Genomic DNA, 9,403 nt, shown 5'->3' with positions numbered 1-9,403 from the left:
TGGCTTCCTTGCCATGTGAGATGGGTTGAATGAGAATGCCCCATAGGCTAATCTACATGAATACTTGGTCCTTAGTTGGTGGAACTGGTTGGGAAGGATTAGGAGGTGTGGTCTCATTGGAGGTGTGTTACTGGGGACAGGCTTTGGGGCTTCAAAGGTCTTGTGTGATTCCCAGTGCGCTCTCTGCCTTTTGCTTGGGGGTCAAGATGTGAGCTCTCAGCTGTTTTGTTGCTCCACCATCATGGACCCTAACCATCTGAAATTGTAAGCACAATTAAATGTTTTCTCTTATAAGTTGCCTTGATCATGGTGTTTTGCCTCAGTAATAGAAAGGTAACATGCACTATATGTCTTTTCCATCCCCTAAATTTGGCTTATTTCTCCAGTTCCATCCATTTTCATGAAGATGGTGTGTTTTCCTTTATATGGCTGTAAATATCCATTGTGCGTATGCACCACACTTTCTGTACCCATTCATCTGTTGGTGAAATCTAGGCTGCTGGTATTTTCTTCTTAGTTATATATCTCCGTGTGCATCTGTAACACGTGGGTACCGGCAGAGGCTGGAAGAGGGTGTCCACTCTACTAAAAGTTGCCGGTAGTCAGCCGCCAAATATGGGCTCTGAGACCCAAGCTTGTCAGAGTAGAAGGGTTCAACATCAGCGTGCTTAGCTTAAGAGGCAAAGAGCATTCTCTGTTCTTATCTCGTTTTGCCTGTGTGATCTATGATTTTCCCCAAGTTAAAGCCTTGATTTTTTTTCAAGAGCTTCTTCAGCAACTTGCGCTTCCTTATTCAAGTGTGTGTGTGTGTGTGTGTGTGTGTGTGTGCGCGTGTGCGTGCGCGTGCGTGTGCTCCTGTACTAGGACTAACTGTGTTTGATGGGAGTCTGCTGGGTTTGACTTGGAAACAGGTGTCCTATTCATTCCCGAGAGTGTGTTCAGGTGCTCACCTGGGGTGCCAGACTAGAAGCTGGAAGCCGTGTTCCTTCCCAAGACCTGTTAGAAGAGCTGAGTCCTCGAAGACAAATGTCACCCTCTCACAATAAATGTCCTGACTGCCACGTCTTTGCGGTGGAGCAGAATTGCCAGACTAAACCGTGCTTAGATTTTTCTCGTGTGGTAAGTGTCACACTCTTTACTTCTATTAGGCTGCTAAGCTCAATATTTCTTCCCAGTTTCCTATGAATCCGATTAAAGCCTGGCTTTACACTGTGGTGAAATGGAGGGCTGCCAAAGACTCTCCAAAGATCTCCAAGGCTGAGGGTCCCGGGAGCTTGACCACCCTGAGCAGTTTCCCCATTGTCTTCTGAAAACGCATGTCCAGAGCCACCGCCTAGCTTTCCCAGGCCACCTCCCCGTTGTCACTCTCATAGCCCTTCCAGTCCTTCCCTTCTTGAAGGCCAGATATGGCCTGGCCTTTCTGTGAACCCTTCCCAGCTGTCTGGAGCCTTTTCTAGACTTCCTTTCATTGACAGTATCTCATGATTATCTCCAACGATGGCTAATAGTTAATGTTCCAAGTGCCTATTTTTTTTAAAAGTAATTAAAAACAGTTTTACCTACTTATTTTTTTTGAGACAGTGTTTGTTTGTGTAGTTGTGGCTGTCCTGGAACTCGCTCTGTAGACCAGGCTGGCCTTAAACTTAGAGATCCACCTGCATCTGCCTCCCGAGTACTGGGATTAAAGGCATGTGTCACCACCACCTGGCTAAAAGTTTTATTTTTATTTTTAAAGTCTGTGTGTGCCTGTGTGTGGGTGTATACACATGAGTGCAGGTGCTTGCAGAGTCCAGAAGAAGGTGTTGAGTCTCCTAGAGCTGGAGTTACAGGCAATAGTAGTTGTTTGAAGAGGGTGCTGGGATCTGAACTCTGGTCCTCTGCAAGAGCAGTGTATGCTCTTTGCCAGGCATTTATAGTTCACATCAGTTCCAAGTGTGTGGTAGGATTTTACATCACTCTTCACTTGGAGTGGGGTGTGCCCTTGTGATAGACTTTGGCTGATGAAGCATAAATAGTATGTGCATTTTCTGGGCGGAATGAGTAAGAGCTTATGTGATAGTCCCTACATTTGCCCTCCCCTCTGGCACTTAGAATAGGTTATTGGAGATTATCAGCAAGGCGACTTAGCCTATACTAAGTGACAGTGGTAAGTGGAGTACCTTTCCAGTCTGTGTTAGATGTTTAAGCCACTGTCTTAGTCAATGTTCTGTTGCTGTGAAGAGACACTATGACCATGACAACTCTTATAAAGGAAAACATTTAACTGGGGTGGCTTACAGTTCAGAGGTTTAGTTCGCTATCTGCACGTTGGGAAGTATGGTGGCATGCAGGCAGACCTGGTGCTGGAGGAGGTCAGGTTTGTACATCTGGGTCTGCAGGCAGCAGGAAGAGAGACCCCCTGGGTTTGCCTTGGGCTTTTGAAACCTCAAAGCCCACCACCCCCAGTGACACACTTCCCCCACAAGGACACCCACTTCAACAAGGCCAGACCTCCTAATCTCTCTCAAGTAGTGCTGTTCCCTAATGACCAAGCATTCAAGTGTTGAGCCCCAGGGGGCCATTCCTATTCAGACTACCACGACCACCAACGTTTGGGGATGTTTTGCTGTTGCTGTGTAACCAGTAGCCTCCCTGACTGATTCCGGTTGTTTCCCTGCTCTCAGGGAGCAGCACCTTAAACTGCCAGTTGGCTAAGGAGGCCAACAAACTAACTTGTATGCTTCTCTTGTCTTCTTTTGCTAGGCACGGGTATTTTCTTTGGAAGCACTGGATTCACTAATTGGTGATGAGTCTATACGATGTGGAATGAAGAGACTACACGTAAGTTTTTTTCTTAATCTAAAAGATTCTGAGGGGGGACATCATTATTTCTCAGGGACTCTATACTTTTCTAGCAATGAGTTTTTGAGGATATTAGCTCAAGGAAAGATTGGTACAAGGAAAAGTTTCATCTAGATAATCACTTCATACATCTCCTACAAGTTTATCATCATTCTAGATCACGGGGGAAAGAAGGAGGCACAAATATTTGCATAGGTGGTTAGGAAATACAGGCTCTTGGCTAATGATCTGTGATGTGTCTCCGGACTTGGACACATTCTTGGCTTCTGTTGTCAGTGGCTCCTCTCCAGGGCTTAACTCCCAGTGATCTGCTTTCTCTGGATGCCAGATGCTGCAACTCAAGTCCTGGGCCACAGGGAGGAGCCCCCAGTGCTTCCTGGGCTGGGTTACAGCCGTGAGAAGGAGACTTGTTGGGGGGAATTGCTGGCTAAATTGTCTAATTTATTGCTTTTAAACCCTGGGTAAATTCTCTCCATTGGGTAAAATTATAGATCACCCTGGGTCACAGTGAATGTCCTCGTCCTTCTGATGTGTTTCATGGTCAATTCCTATCCAAAGAGCTGTTGGGTTAGGGCTGTGGCAGCTCTCCCCATCATGGCTGTCACCAGCAATGTGTTACGAGAAAATATTACCCCGAGGAGGATTTCCAGTGCTGGGGGAACTTCCTACAGCCTGGCGTCTTCCAAGACCATTTAGATGTGCTAGTTCCCATGATCACACTATGGTCAAAGGTCCAGGCTCATCAAGCTTGAGACATGTTTGCTTCCTCCACTGAGCTCTTGGACATCTTTCTCTTTCTCTGGGGGTTCCTGTAGACTGTGCTGGGCAGAACTGTGATGGCAGTTATGATCCGCTCTCCAGGAAGTTGGGCTATCTAAATCCCAAGGACAAGAATACAGACAGGACTCAGGCGTAACCCACGCTGTGGACTTAGGGTCACCAAGCATTCTTTCTCCTTCCTGCTCCTCATGCAATACCCGCCTGCACTCAGCCAACGGAGCCTTCTCCAGGACCACAACTGAATCAGTCACTTCACATCACTGTGTCCAGGACACCTGACAGAAACAGCTTAAGGGAGAAGGGTTTGCCTTGGCTCCCAGAATCAGAGAGTTCATTCCATCAGGGCGGAGAAGGCAGGGCTGTGGGAGCACATGGAAGAGACAGAGTAGGAGAGGAGCCACTTTGGACTGTAGCCTTCGACAGACTGCATCCAATGGCCTACTTCATCCAAAGGCCTGCTTCTGCAGCCTGTCTCCTAAAGGTCCCTCGGCCTTTCAAGCCCACGCCACAGCTTGGGATGAAGTCCTCAAATCATCAGCCCGTGGGGAACTTTGAGATCCAAACCACAACACTAACCATTTGGCCACTGGATACCACATCTAACATCTGCAGCTCCTGGGGAAGGATGGGCCATGGAAAATAGCCCCCTTTGCCGGAATCATGTAGATGGATCGGGGGGGTAGGAAATACTTTCCAGAAGAATGCAAACACCGTCTGCCCCCCTGCCCAAAGCAGCAGGAAGAATCTTTTCACACCTCGTCTGTCTTCTGTACTCGCCTGAGGTTAGTCACTGACCGCTGTAGGTCGCTATAATAGAATAATGCGGAATGCCTGAGAATTCAGAAAGAACAGATGTTGTTTCCTCATGATGGTTGTGTTTCCTTTCTGACTGAGATGTTTCCTGTACCCCTTCCTCTCCTTGGCCACTGATGCTCCCATGTCAGTCACTAACTCCGGGAGAGCACAGCTCCTGGAAGGGACGGAAAGAGCACTTGGAAGGCACGGGAATCCGGTTGTCTGAGTCCATGGTTTACCAGGGAATAACACTACTGGGGAGGGGAGGGAGGAGTCACAGAGAGGGTGGGTGCCTGTGGGGGAAGGAGGGGAGTGACAGAGTCCTGCCTGGGGAAACTGGGGAAGGATGTGGTTGTGACTGGGCGTTCAGTTTATCAAGAGAGAGTGGTCTGCACAGACGCCATCACACCGGCGGCTCATGACCTGTGATCTCCAGAGGTCCACGGCATAGATTACAGAAACAAAAGCCCTTTTACATCAACTTTTATCCAATGCCTTCCTTCTTGTCATCATTTCTTCACTTCCTCCTTCCCACTGTCCTCTACTTCCTCTCTTCCTTCCCGTCCTCCTTTAATTCCCCCCTCTCTCTTTGCTCCCTCCCTCTGTCTATGAATTCTTTTCTTAAGAATTCGCACTTCAAGGTGGGCAGTGGTGGCACTCAACTTTAATCCTGGCAGAGGCAGGGGCAGGGGCAGGGGCAGGGGCAGGGGCAGGGGCAGGGGCAGGGGCACCTGTCAATTTCAGATTTACACAAAGCAGAAGGGCCTGTCAGGGAGGAGAGACAGGAATGAGTTCTGCCTTATCAAACTAAATAAGGGAGGAAGAGGCAGAGGCAGAGGCAGGTGGATCTCTGTGAGTTCTAGCCTTGTCTACAGAGCTAGTTCTAGGACTAGCTACAGAGAAACCCTGTCTCGAAAAAACAAACAAACAAACAAACAACACAACAGAATTCCCACTTCTGTGTTACTAGCTTTGTTGCTGTGACAAAGCCCCCATACGGCCGTGTCAGAGCAGGGAAGGTGCACTTCTGCGGTTATTTCTGCAGGTTCACGTTTCTGTCCGTTGTCTCCTGGCTGTGCCGTTTGGGCTTTCACACACTGATCACACTGGACATCAGGGTGGCAGCGTGTGGTGGAGGAGGTGTCACAGAGGAAGCGGCTGGAGTCCCACTGTCCCTGGCAGCAGCTCGACTCCAGCTGCCCTGTTTCCTCCCGCTGAAGCCCACTTTCTGAAGGTCTCAATGCCTCCGCGTGCACCATGGCTGGAGACCAAGCCCTTCCCATGTGGGCATTCCGGGCGACAGTGTAGATCACAACTCGGGCAACTTCTCCTGGCGCTGTGGCAGTCAGGGGAAAAGCGCCCCGGTACTCTCCAGCTATTAGTGCATCGTCTTTGTTAAGTAGCGGGTGAGGTCAGTGTTTGGAGTGCCATCCGTGGAGGTTGGGGAATACAGGTCTCAAGTTTACACGAGTAGCAGAGCGGCAATAAATGAAACAAACCAACAAGACGATCTTATTGACTCCTCCAACAGTACATGGTACATACATACCAACAGCAGGGGTGCATATAAAAATTGCAGGGAAGTGTTAAAAAATGCGTATTCCCAAATCCCACGCCAGAATCAGAGCCTCTAACTTGTAACTTTAAGATGCTTTTAAGCTCCCTAGAGAATTGCACACTGATGTTTAGAGAACCCTGTATCTGAGAGACCACCCTACGGACTTGGGCTGTAACAGCGTCTTGCTGTTTCCCTGTTTGTCTGCCCTAGAGACTTGCAGGTAGCAGACCCATCTGGGCAGGGGCCTCCCACACAGCATCTCTGTTCTAGGGTCATGAATCACCAGGGAGATCTGCTGTCCCTTTAGGTCTTTAACATGGGACTTGTGCTCCACTCTTGCTGTTAGAGTTCCATCTGCTCTGCCTGTGAGAGACCCTGCTTCAAGGCACCCACAGACAGTTCAGAAAATAGCTATGAGGGAGATGGAGAGAGGGGGAGGGAGAGAGGAAGAAAGAAAGAGAGAGAAGGAGAGGGAGAGGGAGGGGGAGAGGGAGAGAGAGAGGGAGGGGGAGAGGGAGAGAGGGAGAGAGAGAGGGAGGGGGAGAGGGAGAGAGAGAGGGAGAGGGAGAGGGAGAGGGGAGAGGGGAGAGGGGAGAGGGGAGTTGACTCAATGGTGAGGAGAGATTGCTGCTCTTGTGCAGGACCCAAGTTCAGTTCCCAGCACCCACATTGGCAGCTCACAATTGTCTGTAACTCCAGCTCCAGAGGATCTGATGCCCTCTTCTGACTTTCATGGACACACACACACACACACAGACACAGACACACACAGACACACACAGACACAGACACACACACACACACACGCACGCACGCACGCGCACGCACACACACACACAAACAATAAAATAAACCTTAAAAAAGGAAAAGGAACAGCTGTATGGTCCCGCTTCAGATCCCGCGTCCTCCAAGTGAGCTTTCCTGCAGCGTGCTTTCAAAGCATCTGTCCTTGCCTGGAGGCAGGCTTTTATTGCCAGCATCCCCATAACTGACACTTCATCTGGGGGCCTGATGACGCTGTTGCACACTTTGCCATCCACGCAGACCGTAACAGCTCACGCAAACTCACTCATTAGGGTGACTGCCTGCCGAGCCTGTCCAACGCTTTGAATCACCGCACAATGGCAGCCTGCCTGAACAGTGCCCGGGGGTGGGGGTGGGGGGACACTGCAGAATCAGGACACACATCAGAGTTCTACAGGGCTTGTGCCCTTTGGGTCCCCCAAACCTAGTGCTGTAGTTCCAGCTGTACGCTGTGGGCAGGAAGAAACCTCAGCAAGGTCGTTCTAAAGTGACAGGGCTGGAGAGGGCTGACATCCCTCTCTTCCCGTCCTTCTCATTTTCTCCCCCTCCTCCCTCTTCCCTCCTTCCGTCCTCGCCATCCCTCTCCCTCTACTTCCTTCTCCATCCCCTTCCGCTCCCTTCCTCCGTTTCCTCCCTTCTCCTCCATCCTTTCTTCTTGTTTCCTCTTCCCCTCCCCCTCCTCTTTCTCTCCTTTTCTCTTTTCTCCCTCCCCATTTTTCCTTTCCTTTGTCTGTTCTTTCCTTCCCGCTCTCCCTCATTCTTTTTCCCTCCTCTTCCTCCTCCCCCCTTTACTAAGTGTCTTCAAGGTGACAGGGGTTGTCCTAGATTCCTAGATTGTTCTAGATTCCTAAAGCACGTTTAGTGGACACTTTCAAGTGTCCACAGTGTTCTCAAATGTCTTCAGGAAGAGACCTAAGAGTGATTTAAAACTTATCAACATGAAGCAGTCTTAAGGTGGTACAGAATGTTTGGAGTCCTTTTCATTTTTTATGACTTACTTTTTAAGTGTGTGTGTGTGAGTGTGTGTGTGTGTGTGTGTTTGAGAGAGGGAGGGAGGGAGAGAGAGAGGGAGGGAGAGAGGGAGAGAGTGAGCAGGTGCTCATGAGTGTTTGTGTCTGTCTGTCTGCCTGTATGTATGTATGTATGTGTGTATGTATGTATGTGTGTATGTGTGTATATGTGTATGTGTGTATGTGTATGTGTGTATATGTGTATGTGTGTATGTGTGTATGTGTGTGAGAGCAGGTACCCATGAGTGTGTGTGAGTGTGTGTATGTGTGTATGTGAGAGCAGGTACCCATGAGTGTGTGTGTGTGTGTGTGTGTGTGTGTGTATGTGTGTATGTGAGAGCAGGTACCCATGATTGTGTGTGTGTGTGAGTGTAGGTGCCCATGAAAGCCAGAAGAGAGCCTTGGATCACCTGATACTGGAGTTACAGATGGTTGTGAGTCACCTAAGGTGGGTGCCAGGACCCAAACTCAGGTCCTGGGCAGGAGCAGCAAGCACTCTCAGCTGCTGGTCCATCCCTCCAGTTGGGGTGCACCATCTTGACTCAGAGCTCCTTCTCTACTGCCCTCTGTTCAAGGTACAGGCCTAGAAAGACACAAGACCCTGGGGTTAGCTAAGGCACAGTCCTTTATGAGACGGTTGTGGCCAGAGAGTCTCTTCCTGTTCTTGTATCTGTCCCTATCCCTGGTGTTCACAGGGCAGCATGAAGAAGGCTAGATGACAGTTTGCACACAGAGGCTCACATTCTAGAAGAGCACCCTGGAGCATGAGAACCCAACCATGACAGGAAGATGCTAGCCCTTCCTCGGAAGGGGGAAACTGTGGTCTCTGCACCTCATTCTTCTTGTAGGTCCAAACAAGCCAGAGCTGCTGCTGAATCTAAAGCAAGAGTCCTGCCCGGCCCAGGGCTGAGACGCTGCCTATCCAGCTATCCTTCCTCACATACCTACAACCTCTAACACCCTCTTCTCTGATCCCTTGACCTCCTCTGGGCTTCAGGTTGTGATTAGTGGACCCTGGCCCACAGTTTCACTGAGCTTGCAGTCTGTTTTTTTTTATATCCCCGGATCCAGGTATGATAAAAAACAAGCTACAGGCTGTAAAAACAGCAACAAAGAAGAATGTAAGGCAGAGGAAGTTCACAGAGCCTAAAACATTGACTGTGTCTCTTTTTACAGGACAAGCTTGCCAATCCCTAGTCAGAAAGTGATTGAGTCACATTGTTGGGAAAGGAAGTTGGGTACCATAGCAGCCAACCTTCCCTGAGGTTAGTGCAAGAGGAGCGAGGGAACAGGCCTCCTTTTTATTGTTAAATTCAAAAAAATTGCCTGTATTCAGGTCAGGGTTTGCATGCGCCATATCATATACGTGGAAGTCAGAGGAGAAATTGTAGAAGTTAGTTTTTTCATTCTACTCTGTGGGTTCTGGGGATTGAACTCTGGTCCTCAGGCTTGCCAGCAGGTGGGCTTTACCATATAGCCATCTTGCTGGTCCTTACCTTTTCATTACCAAGGACTCCTGCATCCTTCTCTGACAGCAAGTTGACCAAGAGACCTAGAAAACACACAGGGTCAGTGGTGGCGCACGTCTTTAATCCTAGCACTCGGGAGGCAGAGG

General features: G+C 49.3%; 1 long non-coding RNA gene across 2 annotated transcripts in view; it reads left to right on the top strand.

Annotated features, from left to right (window-relative positions):
• Positions 1-862: 862 nt before the first annotated feature.
• The window catches only part of LOC110340107, a 47,196-nt gene continuing 38,655 nt past the window's right edge, over positions 863-9,403 (top strand). Inside the window, exons 1-2 of one of the 2 annotated variants that reach the window (XR_005869600.1) lie at positions 863-1,119; positions 2,743-2,820. This is a non-coding gene — a long non-coding RNA (uncharacterized LOC110340107). The remainder of the gene's footprint in view (positions 1,120-2,742; positions 2,821-9,403) is intronic. The other variant, XR_005869599.1, reaches the window with a different exon arrangement.

The sequence above is a fragment of the Mesocricetus auratus genome, unplaced genomic scaffold (assembly GCF_017639785.1).
Source record: "Mesocricetus auratus isolate SY011 unplaced genomic scaffold, BCM_Maur_2.0 Super-Scaffold_100018, whole genome shotgun sequence".
Taxonomy (NCBI): Eukaryota; Metazoa; Chordata; class Mammalia; order Rodentia; family Cricetidae; genus Mesocricetus; species Mesocricetus auratus.
This window is presented reverse-complemented; position numbering and strand designations above follow the sequence as displayed.